Source organism: Drosophila bipectinata, chromosome XR (genome assembly GCF_030179905.1).
Source record: "Drosophila bipectinata strain 14024-0381.07 chromosome XR, DbipHiC1v2, whole genome shotgun sequence".
Classification (NCBI taxonomy): Eukaryota; Metazoa; Arthropoda; class Insecta; order Diptera; family Drosophilidae; genus Drosophila; species Drosophila bipectinata.
In genome coordinates, this window is record NC_091735.1 from 11,053,785 (window position 1) to 11,070,682 (window position 16,898).

At 36.9% G+C, this 16,898-nt stretch overlaps 1 protein-coding gene and 1 long non-coding RNA gene across 13 annotated transcripts in view; one reads left to right on the forward strand and one right to left on the reverse strand.

The window, feature by feature from the left end:
* Nucleotides 1-273: 273 nt before the first annotated feature.
* LOC108124857 (adenylate cyclase rutabaga) overlaps nt 274-16,898 on the forward strand; it is a 71,902-nt gene continuing 55,277 nt past the window's right edge. For 7 of the 12 annotated variants that reach the window (XM_070276344.1, XM_070276334.1, XM_070276339.1 and 4 more), the window contains exons 1-2: nt 1,585-1,633; nt 1,721-1,807. The gene's annotated coding sequence lies outside the window, so the exon portion shown is untranslated. Of the gene's footprint in view, nt 1,634-1,720; nt 1,808-16,898 lie in introns of all 12 variants that reach the window. The other 5 variants (XM_070276335.1, XM_070276336.1, XM_043213105.2 and 2 more) reach the window with 5 other exon arrangements.
* LOC138925565 (uncharacterized) overlaps nt 1,720-16,898 on the reverse strand; it is a 34,541-nt gene continuing 19,362 nt past the window's right edge. Inside the window, exons 2-3 of the long non-coding RNA XR_011441805.1 lie at nt 4,198-4,282; nt 1,720-2,085 (exon numbers count right to left, since the gene is read on the reverse strand). This is a non-coding gene — a long non-coding RNA (uncharacterized lncRNA). The remainder of the gene's footprint in view (nt 2,086-4,197; nt 4,283-16,898) is intronic.

A 16,898-nucleotide genomic window follows, 5' to 3' on the forward strand; every position in this document is an offset into this window, starting at 1 on the left:
CAAGATTTTAAAATAACTTTCTGAACAAAAAAAATTATATACAACATGCTTCGGACTTTATAAAACGTCATTACTGACCTTGTCCATAATATAATTTATTTTTTGTTTTTTTGGTTATTTTTCTTAGCTTTTATCAAATACATTTGTAAACATGAATATATTTGTGTATCATCAATGCGAATTTCACAGTTTTTCTACAATAGTACAACTGAAGTTCCGGCTATTACATCATCATGCGTTTTGAATGGTAAATCGAAAAATACCGTCATTATTTGTGCAGCGACTAAATTGTCATTGCAGCACTCTGGTCACACAATAGCTTCGTCTGTCTGCACTTCTTCGCGAACCAAGCGACAAAGTAAACCGGGCGGTTAAGTACGAACCGGGCAAGCGCAAGCAGTCGCGCGCTGTGACTGCAATTCGTTGAGAACAGAGAACAAACCAAAACCAATTGGACTGAATTGGACCAATCGGAACTGCTGAACTGAGAGAAGCGGTAGCATCACAGTGAAGTCGTCGTGTCGAAAGCCGTTAAATAAAAAAATAATACAAACGCAACGTGCTTGTTGTAAAGTTTTTTTTTAAATTTTTTTTGTGGTAACCAGTTCTTTTAAAATAAAAATAAAGTTTTCTGTGTGTGCCTTAGCCCTTTCCGTTGCTTTGTCCTTTTTTAAGAAATGCGCGCGCGCAAAGAAGGCAGCTCCAACTATATGAGAGATTGGGTAACTGACCACCAGCCGCAGCTTTTAAAAGGAAAGTAAATTTCAAGTCCAGCCCCAGATTTTTCCAAAATAATATAACAGAAGAAAACGCCCGCCTGGCTGCTGCTTTTGTAATTATTGCTGCGGCTGTGGCTGTTCTTTCTGCTTCTGACATTATCTTTTCTTGGCCTACGACGCATTGTCTTGACCGTTGTTTGCTTCCTAACTCGTTTTTGTTCAGGCCTTTTTGGCTTTTCCTTTTCTCTCAGCTCTATTGGCTCTCTCTCTCTCATTTAGTTCTGTCTTAGGCTTGCTCCCCAGCTGCTCCCCCTCCTGCGCCATCTGCACAAACTGTCTATGAATGCACTTGGGCAATCGCTTTGCCTTTGCCACACGTCTTGCGGCAGTCCCACTAGCAGAGCAAGAAGCAGCTGAACCAGTACCCAAAACATGCTTCGTAAAAAATCAATAACGGTATTGGCAGCCAAAGCTTCCGTTTATCCAGCGCGTCGCTTCCTCCAGCAAAAATGCCATCTGTCCTGGGGGGCCAGACCCCAGCAATGTTTATGTTATAGCCAAACCAATTCACAACAAAAGCCGAGAATGCGTGCGAAATCGACATTATTCACGGGCCTCATTGATTTCGATACTCCAGCAAGACGGTCCTTTGTTAGTGAGACTATTCACTGCTTTCAAATAGAGAGCACTTCGTGAGCTTCTTTGTTGAAGTGCCCCTCAATCAGCGACATCACGAAATTGTCGCTATAAACGAAGTTTGAAGCTGGGAAGTACTAAGAGAGCCGAAAAAGCGAGTGCATATGTGTGTACAATTGTGTGTATCAGCTGCACTGCGCTCTGCAGCTGGCCCCGTTGCCCCCCGAAGCGTGGGTGCCACAATTAATGTTTATTCAAAAGCCAAACATTTAATTAAGGTTAACATGGCGACGGCTTCTCTGCTCCTGCCTTACCAACTCTTCTATATCCCTCTTTTCCCCTCTACTTATCTCCATCTTTCACAGGCAGTCTTCTACGCATCTCCATCCAGCTCTAGCAACAAAAACATCAACTCCCGTAAATAAAACCAGAAACGACGTCGGTGCTTTCTGGTAAGTTTTCGTTCCTTCCCCTTTAACTTGAATCAGGGAGGTCGCTTCCCCGGGGAACCGTCTTCCATCATAAATTTGTAATTCTCATTTGGAATGGCTGGCAGCTGGTTTCATTTACAGACACCAACGTCTGCATTTCGGCCAAAAGCATTCGATGGCTAATACAAGGGCCAAGACAGACCTTTATTTTCCATTCCCGATGAGTCACATTTGAAAATAGGGTTCATTCATTCAATTGCAATCCAATAATTGAAAACCAAAACGTGTCTTTTTCAAACCTAAAAAAAAGAAACTCATTAATTAAAAGTATTTTTATGGTTATATTTATAGTTAGTTATATTACAGTTATATTATAGTTATATTTTATGACGTTACTGGCACTCGCACTTCTTACGTACATATATATTTGAATTGAAAGGTTCAAGAAGAATACTTTTAAGGAGTTGAAACCCTTTACAATTTTGGACGATTAAATGCATCTTATCCCATTGTTGACTGTTGGCATTGTTCACCGTGCAATTTTGTTCACCTAAATATGTTGTTTACAAAAAAAGGTCACACGAAGCGCATTTCAGTTGCAGAGTTCAAGAATGTGGGCCAAGGGGACCACTTGAAATCCAAAGCTCTTTTGTCAACCAATACGAACACCACATAAAAATTCTTATTATTCGGCTCCTACAGAATAAGAAACCACTGTTTGATGTTTGTTGACAAGAGAATACATATCTATAGGGTCCTTGTTGAAGTCTAATCAACGTGGTATTTTATTTAAACACGTTGGTTTTTAAATGAAGCGCAGCTTGAAAAAAAGGGATCATAAGAGACCGAAAAAAAAATGTACCACCTTATAACGAAACTAAGTTGTGTATTTTTATTCATTGATCTTCAAAACTATATATTTTTATTCATTGTTCAATCTTAAAAAGTTTTTCCAACTAAACTACTATCCTTATACACTTCGTCCGCCATAAATAGATTTTTAATTAGAGGCAAGAATAAGGCAAGAGAAACCATTTGTATTTTATCAATTTTAAAGTAACTTAGTTATTTTTAAAGGATCCAAGGGTATAGAAACTTCGACTTTGCCTCAAGTTAACCATTCGAGTTCTTGAAACTTTTCAAGTTCTTGTCTAATTGTGCGTCGAGCTGCGTGACGTTGAGGGGAATGTGGCATGCACTGTGTTTTGACTCGAGGGCAACATGAAACGCTACACGCTATAACGCTATACGGTTTTGGAAAAGTGCAAGTACCACTTTTTGGAGGTGGGCCTGGCATTGACTGACTAAAGAAGACTTAACATAACAAAAACAAGAAAGGAAAGCTAACTTCGGGCGGAGCCGAAGTTTATATACCCTTGCAGTTAAAACCGGATATATATCGCAAACATCGGATATAGTTGGCCGATCCTTATGGGAATAGGAATATATAATCCAATTTTTTACAATACAAAATCTAAAAAAAGGCCCAAACTTCTATCTTCAAAAATACGAAAGTTGATATTTCTACCAAATACCATTTCCGATCGTTCAGTTATATGGCAGCTATAGGATATAGTCGGCCGATTCTAATGAAATGGTAGGTCGGATCAACTGACCAAATATATAATCTGTACCAAGTTCCAGCTTTCTATCTTCAAAAACACGAAAGTTGGGTCATTTCCGATCGTTCAGTTATATGGCAGCTATAGGATATAGTCTGCCAATCCTTACAAAATTTGGCGTGTCGTATTATTTTGCCAAAAATAGCTCTCACCTAAAATTTGAACTCTCTAACTTTAAAAACACCAACGTTATACCATTTCCGATCAATCAGTTATATGGCAGCTATAGGATATAGTCGGCCGATCCGGGCCGTTCCGATTTATATACTGCGTGCAAAGGAAAGAAGGGTGTGTGCAAAGTTTCAAGTCGATAGCCTTAAAACTGAGAGACTAGTTTGCGTAGAAACAGACAGACGGATATGCTCATATCAACTCAGGAGGTGATCCTGATCAAGAATATATATACTTTATAGGGTCGGAGATGTCTCCTTCACTGCGTTGCACACCTTTGACCAAAATTATAATACCCTCTGCAAGGGTATAAAAACACTTTTACCACTGTATTTAAAAATTAATAATGTATTCGCTGAAATTTTAAAAGTTTACATACAAAGATTTCAGACTGCTCGTTGAGTACATAGACTGGGCTTTTATTATTCATTTAATAATGCTTTATTTATATCATGTTTAAAATTGAAAAAATTTAACCCTTTACATGGTGGTGATGCAGATCTGCATCATACCGTTTAAATTCAATTATTTATCAAACTGCGTTACAAAACTGTCCAAAATCTTTTTGATGCAGTTCAGCAACTTTCATTTTTTATATAAAAAGTGTTGATCACTCACAATTCTGTCCAATACTCAACAGGTGATTACTTTCCCCGCCAATTTGGTGAATGTGGTAATCTGAATTGGTTGTGCAGTTTCTGATCTAAAATATAAAAAACAAAAAAAATTATATAATTGATTCAATTAATGTTTAAAAACAGGAAAATATTATATTTAGTTGTATATTATTGAGTTTTTGTGTTTGTTGCATTATAATACAATTAAATCATTAATTTCGCTAAGTTTAAAAAATCGGTTTTTTTTGCTTTTTGTAAAAAAAATTAAGAAAAACCAACCTTAAAAAAAAAATAAAAATAAGTGTATTTTTTATTTTCACTTATCTACCGAACAAAAAAAAATCAAGAAAATCGGAGTTATTGCCATGTAAAGGGTTAAAATTTAAAAAACTTGTATCGTTATTATTTGTTCTAACCTTAAATGGACTTGGCATTCAAATGAAATAGGTTTTAATTTTCTAATGGGGATATGGGCTTAATTCAGTGGTACCCACACAAATACATTGACGTGTCAGACTTGCCTCAGTGTTCGGATACGTAGAATTTTCCCGAACCACTACTACAACTACTTTTTGTGACCAGAAGTCATTTTTTAAAAGTCCTTAAAATAAGGATCTAATGACGTCATTACCCAAAGATAACATTAAGCTTTAATGTTTTATATAAAAAGGTTAAAAGAATAAGCCACTGTTAAGCTATACTCTGTTAAATGACACTGTTATCACCAGTAAAATCCACAAGGTTTGAAAAGCAAATTACTGACGTTTTTAATACCTTTAAAAAAAAAAAAAATCAGTGAAAAATCTCTTTTGATTTACTGGTTATTTTAGGCCACAAAAAGTGGTTGTTGGCCCCATAGTAAGCACACTAACATATACAGACATTTTACAATGTTAAAAGTGTCGGTGTGCAGGCAGAAGCCGGGCAGAGAGATTTCCAACCTCATGGGATAGGCTTTCGGGCACCACTGATTTAACATTGTAGAAAAAAAGGAAATATTTGTAGAAAACTATAGTTAAGGAATCTTAACAAATTTATGAACAACAAGAAAGGAAAGTTAACTTCGCAATTATGATATTCAATTATGACTCTTCCAATTATGCTATTCTCATAAATATCGGCCACCTATATCCGATGTTTGCGATATATATCGGGTTTTAACTGCAAGGATATATTAACTGCGGCTCCGCCCGAAGTTAACTTTCTATTCTTGTTCATTGTCACTTAAATCTTCTAGTTAAAATCTTTCTTGTTTATTATTAATGAGACAATGGATTTTTTTAAGAGCAAAACACTTTCGAAAAACCGTTTTTTCGAAATAAATCAAGATTTGAGGGTGTATGAAAAATTTCAAACATGGTTTTATACTATACTCGACCTAATGAACAATTCCTACTAGGTCTCTTCAAAAGTTCCTCCAACTTTTCTTTTTTTGTCGCACTGTGTTATTTATTTTTAGGCCGGTGAGTTGGATAAATTGGGTTCAACAGAATTGAACGGTTTTATCTTTTTCTTTGTCGAAAATACCTTAATGAAAGGAAAAAAAATTTATCTAAATTAACTCACTTTGAATAATGGAATCTCCGAAGAAAATTTCTGAGCTTCTTTAAATTTATTTGTGTCTAAATTGACTGTTAATTTAGCCATAATTTTTATAGATTTTTTTAAAGCTGGAACTTGGTAAAGATTATATATTTGGTCAGTTGATCCGACCTACCAAATTTCATTAGGATCGGCCGACTATATCCTATAGCTGCCATATAACTGAACGATCGGAAATGGTATTTGGTAGAAATATCAACTTTCGTATTTTTGAAGATAGAAGTTTGGGCCTTTTTTTAGATTTTGTATTGTAAAAAATTGGATTATATATTCCTATTACCATAAGGATCGGCCAACTATATCCGATGTTTGCGATATATATCCGGTTTTAACTGCAAGGGTATATAAACTTCGGCTCCGCCCGAAGTTAGCTTTCCTCTCTTGTTTTTTAAATATTTTTTATTTTATTTGTTTTAAAGTTTTTTAAACATTTATAAAGCGATGGTCAAATGAGTTGGACGATTTTTGTACAAAAATAATTCTTTTGCTATTTCTAGTTCGTTTTTTCCTTGAATACTGCTCTTCCGTCTGGAGTCCTGCCTACCAAAGTTGCCTTTTGTACCTTTTGGGTCGATTGCCACATAACTTTCGATCTTTGGAGGTACCGATCTGCAGATAACACTATTAAGAAAAAAAAATAAAGTAAAGCTAACTTCGGGCGGAGCCGAAGTTAATATACCCTTGCTGTTACAACCGGATATATATCGCCAAAATAGTTGGCCGATCATTATGAAAATTTCATAAAATGTATTACAATATAAAAATTAAAAAAAGTCCTAAACTTCTATCTTAAAAAAAACCAAAGTTGCTATATTTACTAAACACCAAATACCATTTCCGATCGTTCAGTTATATGGTATAGCTATAGCTAGAGATATAGTCGGCCTTTCGTTATGAAATTTGGTAGGTCGGATCAAATGACCAAAGATAGAATCCGTACCAAGTTACAACTTACCAAGTTACAACTTACCAAGTTACAACTCAGGAGGTGAACCTGATCAAGAATATGTATACTTTATAGGGTCAGAGATGTCTCCAACACTGCGTTGCACACGTTTGGACAAAATTATAATACAGTTAAAAATTGATTTGGATTTTAGAATCAAAATCGAACCAAAAGTAAAAAGTGATTTAGACCCCGACTACTGTCTAGGGGCAGAAACGAGGGGAGTGGATGGGGCAGAGGCGAAAACTTGTTCTATATTTAACTGCCTGGCCGCAGTTTGCATGCCACATTCAATTGCTGCCCGGCTGCTGGTAGCAAGTATGTAGCTTCAGTTGGTTCACATTTGACAATTACAGTTGCAGTTTCCAGTCCGTCGTCCGCCGCCTGCCGCTGTTTGTCAATTACCAGCGGATACATATACGTACATACGTATATTTCAATTGATTTCTAATTAACTATTTGCTTAGCTGCGTAGAATTGCCCAAGTGTGAGTGTTCTCACGTGTACACTTGATCCGCTTCTATTCCATGTGCCACCGCCCTGACCTGCCCCAACCTCGTTTCCATACCCTCGCTGAGGCTATTGGGATTTTGGGCAGCTGAGTCATCTGAAATACCGATAATAGCGCTAAGTCTAAGATCTTCCTTGACAGTCCAGATTCCAGTTTTTTCCGTTCTTGGCTAATACTTCTTAGAACTGTTAAACAATCTGTAACATTCATACGCGGTACTCTTAAAAAAATTCGTTTAAAATTTGTAATTAAAAAAAAGGAACAATTCGAACGAGGATAGTATAACCCAAGAGTGTATGTAAGACAAAATAGCAAGGGTATTTAAGCCTTGGGACTACCATAAATTATCTTTCTTTCCTTTTCGTTTCAGTGTGGCATTAAGGCAAAGAAGAGGGTGCCAACTTTGTTTTTGTCGCCTTTTAACCATTTGTAGGTCAAGTCATGTCTTGTTCGTGCGTTTATCTTCCGGCTATGTGTGCGGGCGGCTTGAAAAGATGAAAAGCATTTTATTTACGGATTACTAATCGCCGCCACAGATCAGACAAACGCCAATATGCGAGTCAATTAGTGCATGTAGGCGCAGAAATTAATTTGTTCGCCAAATGCGACAAAGTCAGCAAAAAACAAGAAAGGAACGCTAACTTCGGTCGGAGCCGAAGTTGATATACCCTTGCAGTTAAGATCTGATATAAATCATAAATATCGGATATAGTTGGCCGATCGTTATGAGAACTTTATAATAAAACCAATTTATTGGGGTTTAGTTATATTTAGTTATATGGCAGCTACAGGATATAGTCGGACGATCCTGGCCGTTCCGACTTATATACTGGGAGCTAAGGAAAGAAGGGTATGTGCAAAGCTTTACAAATTGAATCGATATCTTTCGATATCACCCTCTTCTTTTCAAACTGAGAGATTAGTTTGTGTTGAAACAGACAGACGGGCAGGCGGACATGCTCATATCAACTCAGGAGACGATCCTGATCAAGAATATATATATTAATAGGGTCGGAGATGTCTTCTTTAGTGTGTTGCATACTTTTGACCAAAATTATAATACCCTCTGCAAGGGTATAAAAAATGCCGCTCAAGAAAACGTTGGGTTTCTTCGAGCTTTAATTTAATCATGTCGAGCGGCTCAAGGGGACAGAGCAAAGCCGAAGGTAGATTGGATTGGAAGTAGGGGGAAAAGATATTGGAAATATAATATAAAATCTTTTAAAAAAGCATCAATGTAATATATGTTTAAGTCCTTATGATTAGTTTAATAGATTTTTGATTAGTACCTTATTAGTACCTAATTAGTAGTAAGAGCTTCAAGTAAATGTACTTTCAGTTTAGAAGTTATTTGTGCAGGAATTTCGAACGTATTATGATTCTTTTTCTTATCTGAGACGTTGTATCATTGATACATGGCGCCCCAAGTAACTTTTGAAAAAGTCTTTAAACGTCTTAGCGGACGTTACGGCAAGGGTGTAACTTCCAACCCACCGCGAAGTAAATCATTCGCTTAAGAACTACCCAAGGATTTGATCACCGTCCATTATAAATTTTCCAACATAGACGATTCTGCTCAGCCGGCAGTGGAGCGCGAGCTCTATGGAGTAACTATGTGTGGACAACGGAATGCGCTGGCAATTAAAATGAACTCACGCTGGCAACCCTGAGAAAAAAGTGGCGGACAGCTGGACGGACATCTTTGAAGTGTTGCGGAGAAGCGGGGTAAAGTGTTGAGTTTTAGACTATAGACTGTAGACCAGGGGTGCCCAGCCCCATTGCTCTCGTTCTTCCATTGTTGTTCGAATTGCTTTTTCTTATGAGAAATGAAGTGTCATATATGTGTGTTGCTCCCAGTCAGGGACCGTAATTGTTATAATTTTTGAAATAAAAATTATAAAATAAAAATTAATTGTTAATTTTATACCCTTGCAGAGGGTATTTTAATTTTGTCCAAAAGTGTGCAACGCAGTGAAGGAGACATCTCCCACCCTATAAAGTATATATATTCTTAATCAGGATCACCTCCCGAGTTGATATGAGCATGTCCGTCTGTCCGTCTGTCTGTCTGTTTCTACGCGAACTAGTCTCTCAGTTTTAAGCTATCGTCTTGAAACTTTGCACACACCCTTCCATATTTTTTTTGTCAGTTAATTCGACCTACCAAATTTTATAACGATCGGCCGACTATATCTTATACCAAATATAGAAATAAAGAAATATATATACTATATAGAAATACCAAATATAACTAGAAATACCAACTTTGGTATTTTTGAAGATAGAAGCTTGGAACTTTGTTTTAGCTTTATTTTAATAAATTGGGTTATATTATTATATTTTCATGAGGATCGAACAACTATATCCGATGTTTCCGGTTTTAACTGTTAGAAGTTAGCTTTTAACTGAAGTTAGCTTTCCTTTCTTGTTTATTATAATGATATTTATTTGAAACCCCTTGTGAATGTTACTATAATTTAATTTTTTAGTGCATCGACATGAAAAAAAATTCTCGCTCCAATGTATTGGTGATTTTTTGCACTGGTATAGGAGTTTTCTCTTCCGTATGCTGAGCTTGGGCACCCCTGCTGTAGACTCTAGTCGGATGAAGATGAATAGCCAGGGTCCGATCTGGACAATTCCTTTAGCTTGCCTAAACTGTACATCTCCATACATGCTATAAAACGATGTTTGACTAATAGGCTTACACAATGCATACTTTTATTGCCTCTTTGATCTGCCTGCCAGTTATTAGCAGACAGTTACTATTCGGGGTGGGATCCCGTAAAGGCCAAAACACACCCAGCAAACGCAGACAAATTATATTTGTTTATGCTCGTAATTAGCTACCTCAGAAAACATTTACATACCTCTCATGATCTGCCTGTTTTCGGATGAGGTGGCCAGTAGGGCAATTGCGTGATAAAATTGGCATTATAGTGCTGGCGCCTGCCACTCGAACGGAGAGCCACTATTGTTCTTCGACTTCAACAGCCTCTTGAGGCTGTCCAAAGGTTCGTGGCTTGTTTGGCTTGTTGTTTCTTAATTGCCATTGTGTGGAGTTCTTTCAGAGATAATTACCCTTATGTCAGGTTGCATGACAGGTGAGTAAGGTTCTAGAAATTCTGAAAGAATCAGAGCCAAACATAGCGAGGAATCTAAGAGATATTATGCAAGCCGATGACGGACATAATATCATAATTTATTAGCTGCTTTAATGGCCACTTTTTACGATATTGTCCATCCGATTATGGCAGGCAATTAACTGGGGATCGTTGACAGAACGGCAAGCATTCGACAATTTAGTGTAGTCGTAAAAAAATACAAAAATTTTAGACGTATCCAGACGTATCTTCGGCTCATACAAATGGCTTGATTAAGAACGCCGCTTTCTGGCTTGCTAAACACCCAGGCACGTCACAAGGCACAAATCTGGCAAAAATCGTAATCGTAGCGATCGCCAAATTCGGCACAAACGAACAAGTTCTCCATAGAACCCATGTCAGCGCTAGGAATCTAATTTTAGCGCTTGCCGCTGGGCTCTTTATGCTCCTCAGTACTACGGGTATTTTTATAAATCATTGTTTGGTATTGCTCATTATTTTCGTGACAGGGCAAAAGACTCTGTTGTCAGTTGTTCAACACATGTTGGCCACTAAAAAGATGAAAGCGAAATATCACTGCGGAATATACTGTATGTGAGGCGTATCGGGGAGGATCGATTCGGAATCCATACAAACTTAATGACAACAGAAAAGGAAAGCTAACTTCGGGCGGAGCCGAAGTTGATATACCCTTGCAGTTAAAAGCGAATATATATCGCAAAAATCGGATATAGTTGGACGATCCTTATGAGAATATCATAATATATACAGTTTATTCCAATACAAAATAAAAAAAAATTGTCCCAAGCTTCCATCTTCAAAAAACCAAAGTTCGTAGTTTTACCAAATACCATTTCCATTACCATATCGTTCAGTTATATGGCAGCTATAAGATATAGTCGGCAGATCGTTATTGTTCGTTATTGTAGGTCGGATCAACTGACCAAAGATAGAATCTGTACGAGGTTTCAACTTTCTATCTTCAAAAACACGAAAGTTGGGTCATTTAGGATTATTCAGTTATATGGCAGCTATAGGATATAGTCGGCCGATCCTTATGAAATATGCTACGTCGTATTATTTTGCAAAAAAAAGCATTTTTACAAAATCTGACTACTCTTTAACTCTAAAAACACTAAAGTTATATAATTTCCGATCAATCAGTTATATCGTTCCGACTTATATACTGCGTGCGAAGGAAAGGAGGGTGTGTGCAAAGTTTCAAGTCGATAGCTAAGAGACTATTTTGCGTAGAAACAGACACACAGACAGATGCACATGCTTAAACCAACTCAGGAGGTGATCCTGATCAAGAATATCCATACTATATAGGCTCGGAGATGTCTCCTACACTGAGTATAAAATTAAATTATTACGTATATACCCATATAGCATGCTGTTTCCAGAAACATTATTAAAAGACATTATTATTAAATTATTACGTATATACCCATGCTACCCATGCATGCTATATAATACTGTCATTATTAAAAGAGGAATTGATAAATTCTCTCCTTAAAATTTTTGGGGATATCAAATTGTTGTCAAGCGAAAAACGTAGTGCCATTAGAACCTCTATTGATAGCACTGCAACTTTTTCTTTGCAACTTTGATTAACTTAGATCTCGTGGTCTGTTGGCAAGGTTTTGTAGAACAAAATCCACCAATCCTCCAAAATCCACAAATGGCCACCTAATCCCACACCCACAGTGGGAACGTACCCACAGTTGCACCACAAAAGCGACCCCCGTCGCTGACACTAAATCCTCTCTGCTACTCTCTGCATACAGCTTAAACTTGTGTAAAATTGATTTTTCATTCAGTTGCAGAGTCAGCGAACGCTGAAAATGGCATTAGCCCCATTAGCTGACAGGAACTGCGCCGGAAATTATATTCCTTACCTGCAAGGGGTGACTTAAGTAAAGCCACAAAAAACACACTCCGAAATAGCCATACTGGGAGTACGAATATCTTAAACTCTTCCGGGCCACCAACTCGTCTTGAAGTTCAAAATGGGATGCTATACCGTACCCCTTTGCAAATTTTAAATTAAATTTAATGTAGCTCTTAAAGAATATGCAGTACGTTTTTTGGTGATTAGATAACAGGCGGTATCTTGGGTATACGAAAGGTAATCGAAAGCCTTTAGTTCAGTGGTCGGCACCCCAATACATTGATATGATTTTACCGCATTAGTGTTAGTAACGAATAGCAGAAAGTAGGCTGTGAGCATGACGTTTCACACATGTATACTGTGTGTGTGTGGCAGAGCTCGGGCAGAAAAATTTCCTATGCCCCCGAGATAGCCGTGCCGACCTCTGCTTTAGTTGCAGGTATTTCAATTTTTTTAATAATAATAAGCTGGTTTAAAAAAATATAGGGTTCATTTATAATTGCTATAATAAAATGTATTTTTCTTATAATGATGTTTATTTGAAACCCCTTGTGAAAGTTACTATAATTTTGTTTTTCAGTTCACTGATATGAAACAATATTCTCGCACCAATGTATTGGTGATTTTTTGCATTGGAATGGGAGTTTGCTGTGCCGTTTGCAGAGCTTGGACACCCTTGCCCTAGGCACTGCCCATTGTAATTTTGTGAACAATCGTGACATGTCTCCGTCCAACCACACATATTATACATGTTCGTTTAGATATTCTTCATTAGCATCAACAGCAGAGTCGATATAGCTTGTGTTTCCGTGAGTGTTTCTTCGGTCTATACACAATTAAATTTCCTTTTCTGGCATTTGACATATGATAGCCTTTTTCCCAAAATAGCCTTTTTCCCAAAATATTCCCATCTCCTTAAAACTTAATAAATATTTTGCCATTTTAGGATGCTTTTTCTTTCTGAATATGCCTCTCTGGCAGGGTATCTAAGCTTCTGCATCGCCCCACTTGAACTTTCTCTTTCCACTCCGTTTATTTGCTGTTCCCATTTTTGCGGGGGGTCACGAAGCTGTCGCTTTGAAGTGGCGTGGCAAGTTGATAAGACGAGAAGAGATAGATAATCAGACAATACACATATGAGGCTATAGGAACCGCATCCGCAGACGTGAGCTGATAAGTATATACAAACTCAAAATAATTACCATCAATGTCTCACGAGGGGGCGGCTGTCGTTGCCTGTTTCGTTTACGGCCTGGGACGGAGTAGTAAACCTTTTATCGATTCGCCGATTCTGCCAGTGATGTCATGGAGATGTATGTGGACAGATACGCCGAAACTGAAGGGGGATGCCAAGAGGTTGGCGTGTCAAGGTCGAGGGAGAATTTTCTACCAAATGATGCAATCAAAACCGAAAGTGTCCTCATCTTGACGAATTCATAATTTTGTATTTTCTTTAGAAAGGGAGGCATCGTGGGGCATATATGTAGGTTTATCGATGTTCATCGATGAGCGGAGTTTTTTGATTATTTTTCCGATTTTATTACACTAATGATGTTTCATAAGTAATTGTAGCTATTATGCATTTTATTAGAGGGCAGATTTATTAAGTAAAAGTTTTTTTTATGGGTTAAAGATTTATGATCCAAACCCAGAATTTCCATTCTAATGAATATGCCCTTCTAGAAAGGTCTTTCTGGTTTGGTTTTGTGAGCTTAGTTGAACTTTTGAGACCTGTTATAACGATAAAGGACTTTTAGAAATTAAAAAAGTAATCGGAGATTTACATTATTCTGCATATCTATAAGTAAGAAACTTTTTTAGGCTTTATTAGCTTTTTTGCTTTTTGTTTAAAGGGGTGATATAAGTGTTAGAACCAGGGACCGTAATCATTATCAGTTTAATTTTAAAAATCACAAAATAATTTTTATTCTCTGAGCGAAAAATATGAAATGAATGATCATTATTTTTGATTTTTTTTATTTTTCGCTTATAAAATATCACTCTATTCATAATTTCGCGCTATGTATTAAATTTTCTTAATATTTGACTGCATATCTTATTAGACAACATATACAGGTTCCATTTAGTACCATAATTTTTTCACTAACAGCCTCCCGTATCATTAAAAATTGGAAAAAAATAAATATGAAGATTTTTTTACAACAAAAGATACTTTATCCTAAAGCTTCAGATTTTTATTTTTATATTCGGCAAGGATTCGCTTTGAGGATTACACATTTGGACAATTTCCACGTTTAAAACAAGAAAGGAAAGCTAACTTCGGGCGGAGCCGAAGTTGATATACCCTTGCAGTTAAAACCGGATATATATCGCAAACATCGGATATAGTTGGCCAATCTTTATGAGAATATAATAATATAACCCTATTTATTATAAAATAAAATCTAAAAAAAAGTCCCAAACTTCTATCTTAAAAAATACCAAAGTTGGTATTTCTACCAAATAACATTTCCGATCGTTCAGTTATATGGCAGCTATAAGATATAGTCAGTCGATCGTTATAAAATTTGGTAGGTCGGATTAACTGACCAAAAATATAATCTGTACCAAGTTCCTGCTTTCTATCTTCAAAAACACGAAAGTTGGGTCAGTTCCGATCAATCAGTTATATGGCAGCTATAGGATATAGTCGGCCGATCCTTATGAAATTAAGCATGGCGTATTATTTTGCCAAAAATAGCTCTCATGTCAAATTTGAACTCTCTAACTCTAAAAACACCAAAGTTACACCATTTCCGATCAATCAGTTATATGGCAGCTATAGGATATAGTCGGCCGATCCGGGCCGTTCCGACTTATATACTGCGTGCAAAGGAAAGAAGGGTGTGTGCAAAGTTTCAAGACGATAGCTTTAAAACTGAGAGACTAGTTCGCGTAGAAACAGACAGACAGACGGACAGACGGACATGCTCATATCAACTCAGGAGGTGATCCTGATCAAGAATATATATACTTTATAGGGTCGGAGATGTCTCCTTCACTGCGTTGCACACTTTTGACCAAAATTATAATACCCTCTGCAAGGGTATAATAAAATGTTTTTGGACTTTTACTTTTATCCAAAATTAAAATATGGTATGCTCTACTAATTTTAATAAGAACTGATTGCTCTACTAATTTCAATAAGAAAATTTGTTTCTTTGATTTATAGAAGCTTTATATTCAATTTTCCCAAATTTTAGTGGAATGGAAGGCTGTTAGTGAAGAAATCATGGTGCTAAATGGTACCTGTATATGTGGTCTATGGAGATATGCAGTCAAATCAAGAAAATCTATTAAATAGCGCGAAAACATGACCTGAGTGATATTTTTGAGCGATAAAAAAAAAAAATCAAAAATAATGATTCTTCATGATTTTATTTTTCGCTCGCAAATAATGACTTTTTTTCTGATTTTTATTTTTTGATCAGAAAATAATGTTTTATTTGTGATATTTATTTTTCGATCATAGAAGAATAATTATTTCCCTGGTTAGAACATCTTCCGGCAACATGTTTCCTTGCAACTACCGGGATGCAACTGCTGGTCATTGTCATTCTTGACTGTTCTTGAAATGATGTACATACATACATACATTTGTATGTTGTTTCTGGTGGCAGGTGTGTTAGCCAGCGAGTAGCCAGACCGCCCAAGGGTCATCAGCACCCCGAGCTCATAATACCTCAAGTATTACAACAAGGACACTCTGCCTTTTCTTTGCCCGTGGCGTACAACTGAAATTCATTTTGCATATTTAGTTCAACAACCCGGCTCTGGCGCGGAGGTGGCTTGGTGTTGTTTCAGTCTTTTCCTTTGCCGTTTTGTGTGAAGGGTCCATTCCGTGGGCGAGTCTCTGGGCTAACAAAGGCATTAAATAGTTACGGCTTCGAAGTGGCCAGTTCATCCCTAGAACATCCCAGACGGTGACAAAAAGTCCACTTAGTATATACCTTGCCACTACTGTATCGTAAAGGCGATCAAAATTTTTTAATAGAACTTTGTTCAAAAATAATAAGACACTTCAACAAACATTAGCTTATACTTTGTACTGCAAAACGTGTAATAGCTTAAATTATATTTAAGTGGGATTATTAGTAGTGATTGCCTCTAAACTTGGACGATTGCTGTCGATATAGTCGATTCAGTCGATTTCATGTTTTAGTTGGACAATAGCTCTTTGAAAACGCTCCTCTATTTCCCTTTGAAAACTTAAGATAGCATTGAAATACCTTTTTTTTAGCATAATGCAATACCTATAAGCAAAGATTATAAAGTACATAGATGGGACATCTCATACAAAGAAAAATTTTCTATGGCGGGTTCAGTGGAACGAGCGGGTTCCATTGCGCAACAAGTTAAGTTTGAGAAATTTTTTGCGCGACAACGAATGAGGAATAGCCGAGTGGTAGAGTGCTTGGCTGGTGTGCAAAGTAAAACGAGTTCAAACCAGGCTTGGGACATCAATTTTTTTAAATTTTTTTAAAAATTTTTTTCCGTCGTGGAACCCGCAGTAATAATGAAAACATTTTAGAGCGGGTTTCACGGCTGGCAGATGAGAGAGGGAAAGAGAGAATTCTATTTGTAGATCGTAACATCTTTGGAACGATGAAAGTTTGAAACGTTGTAATCAAACCAATGTGAGAGT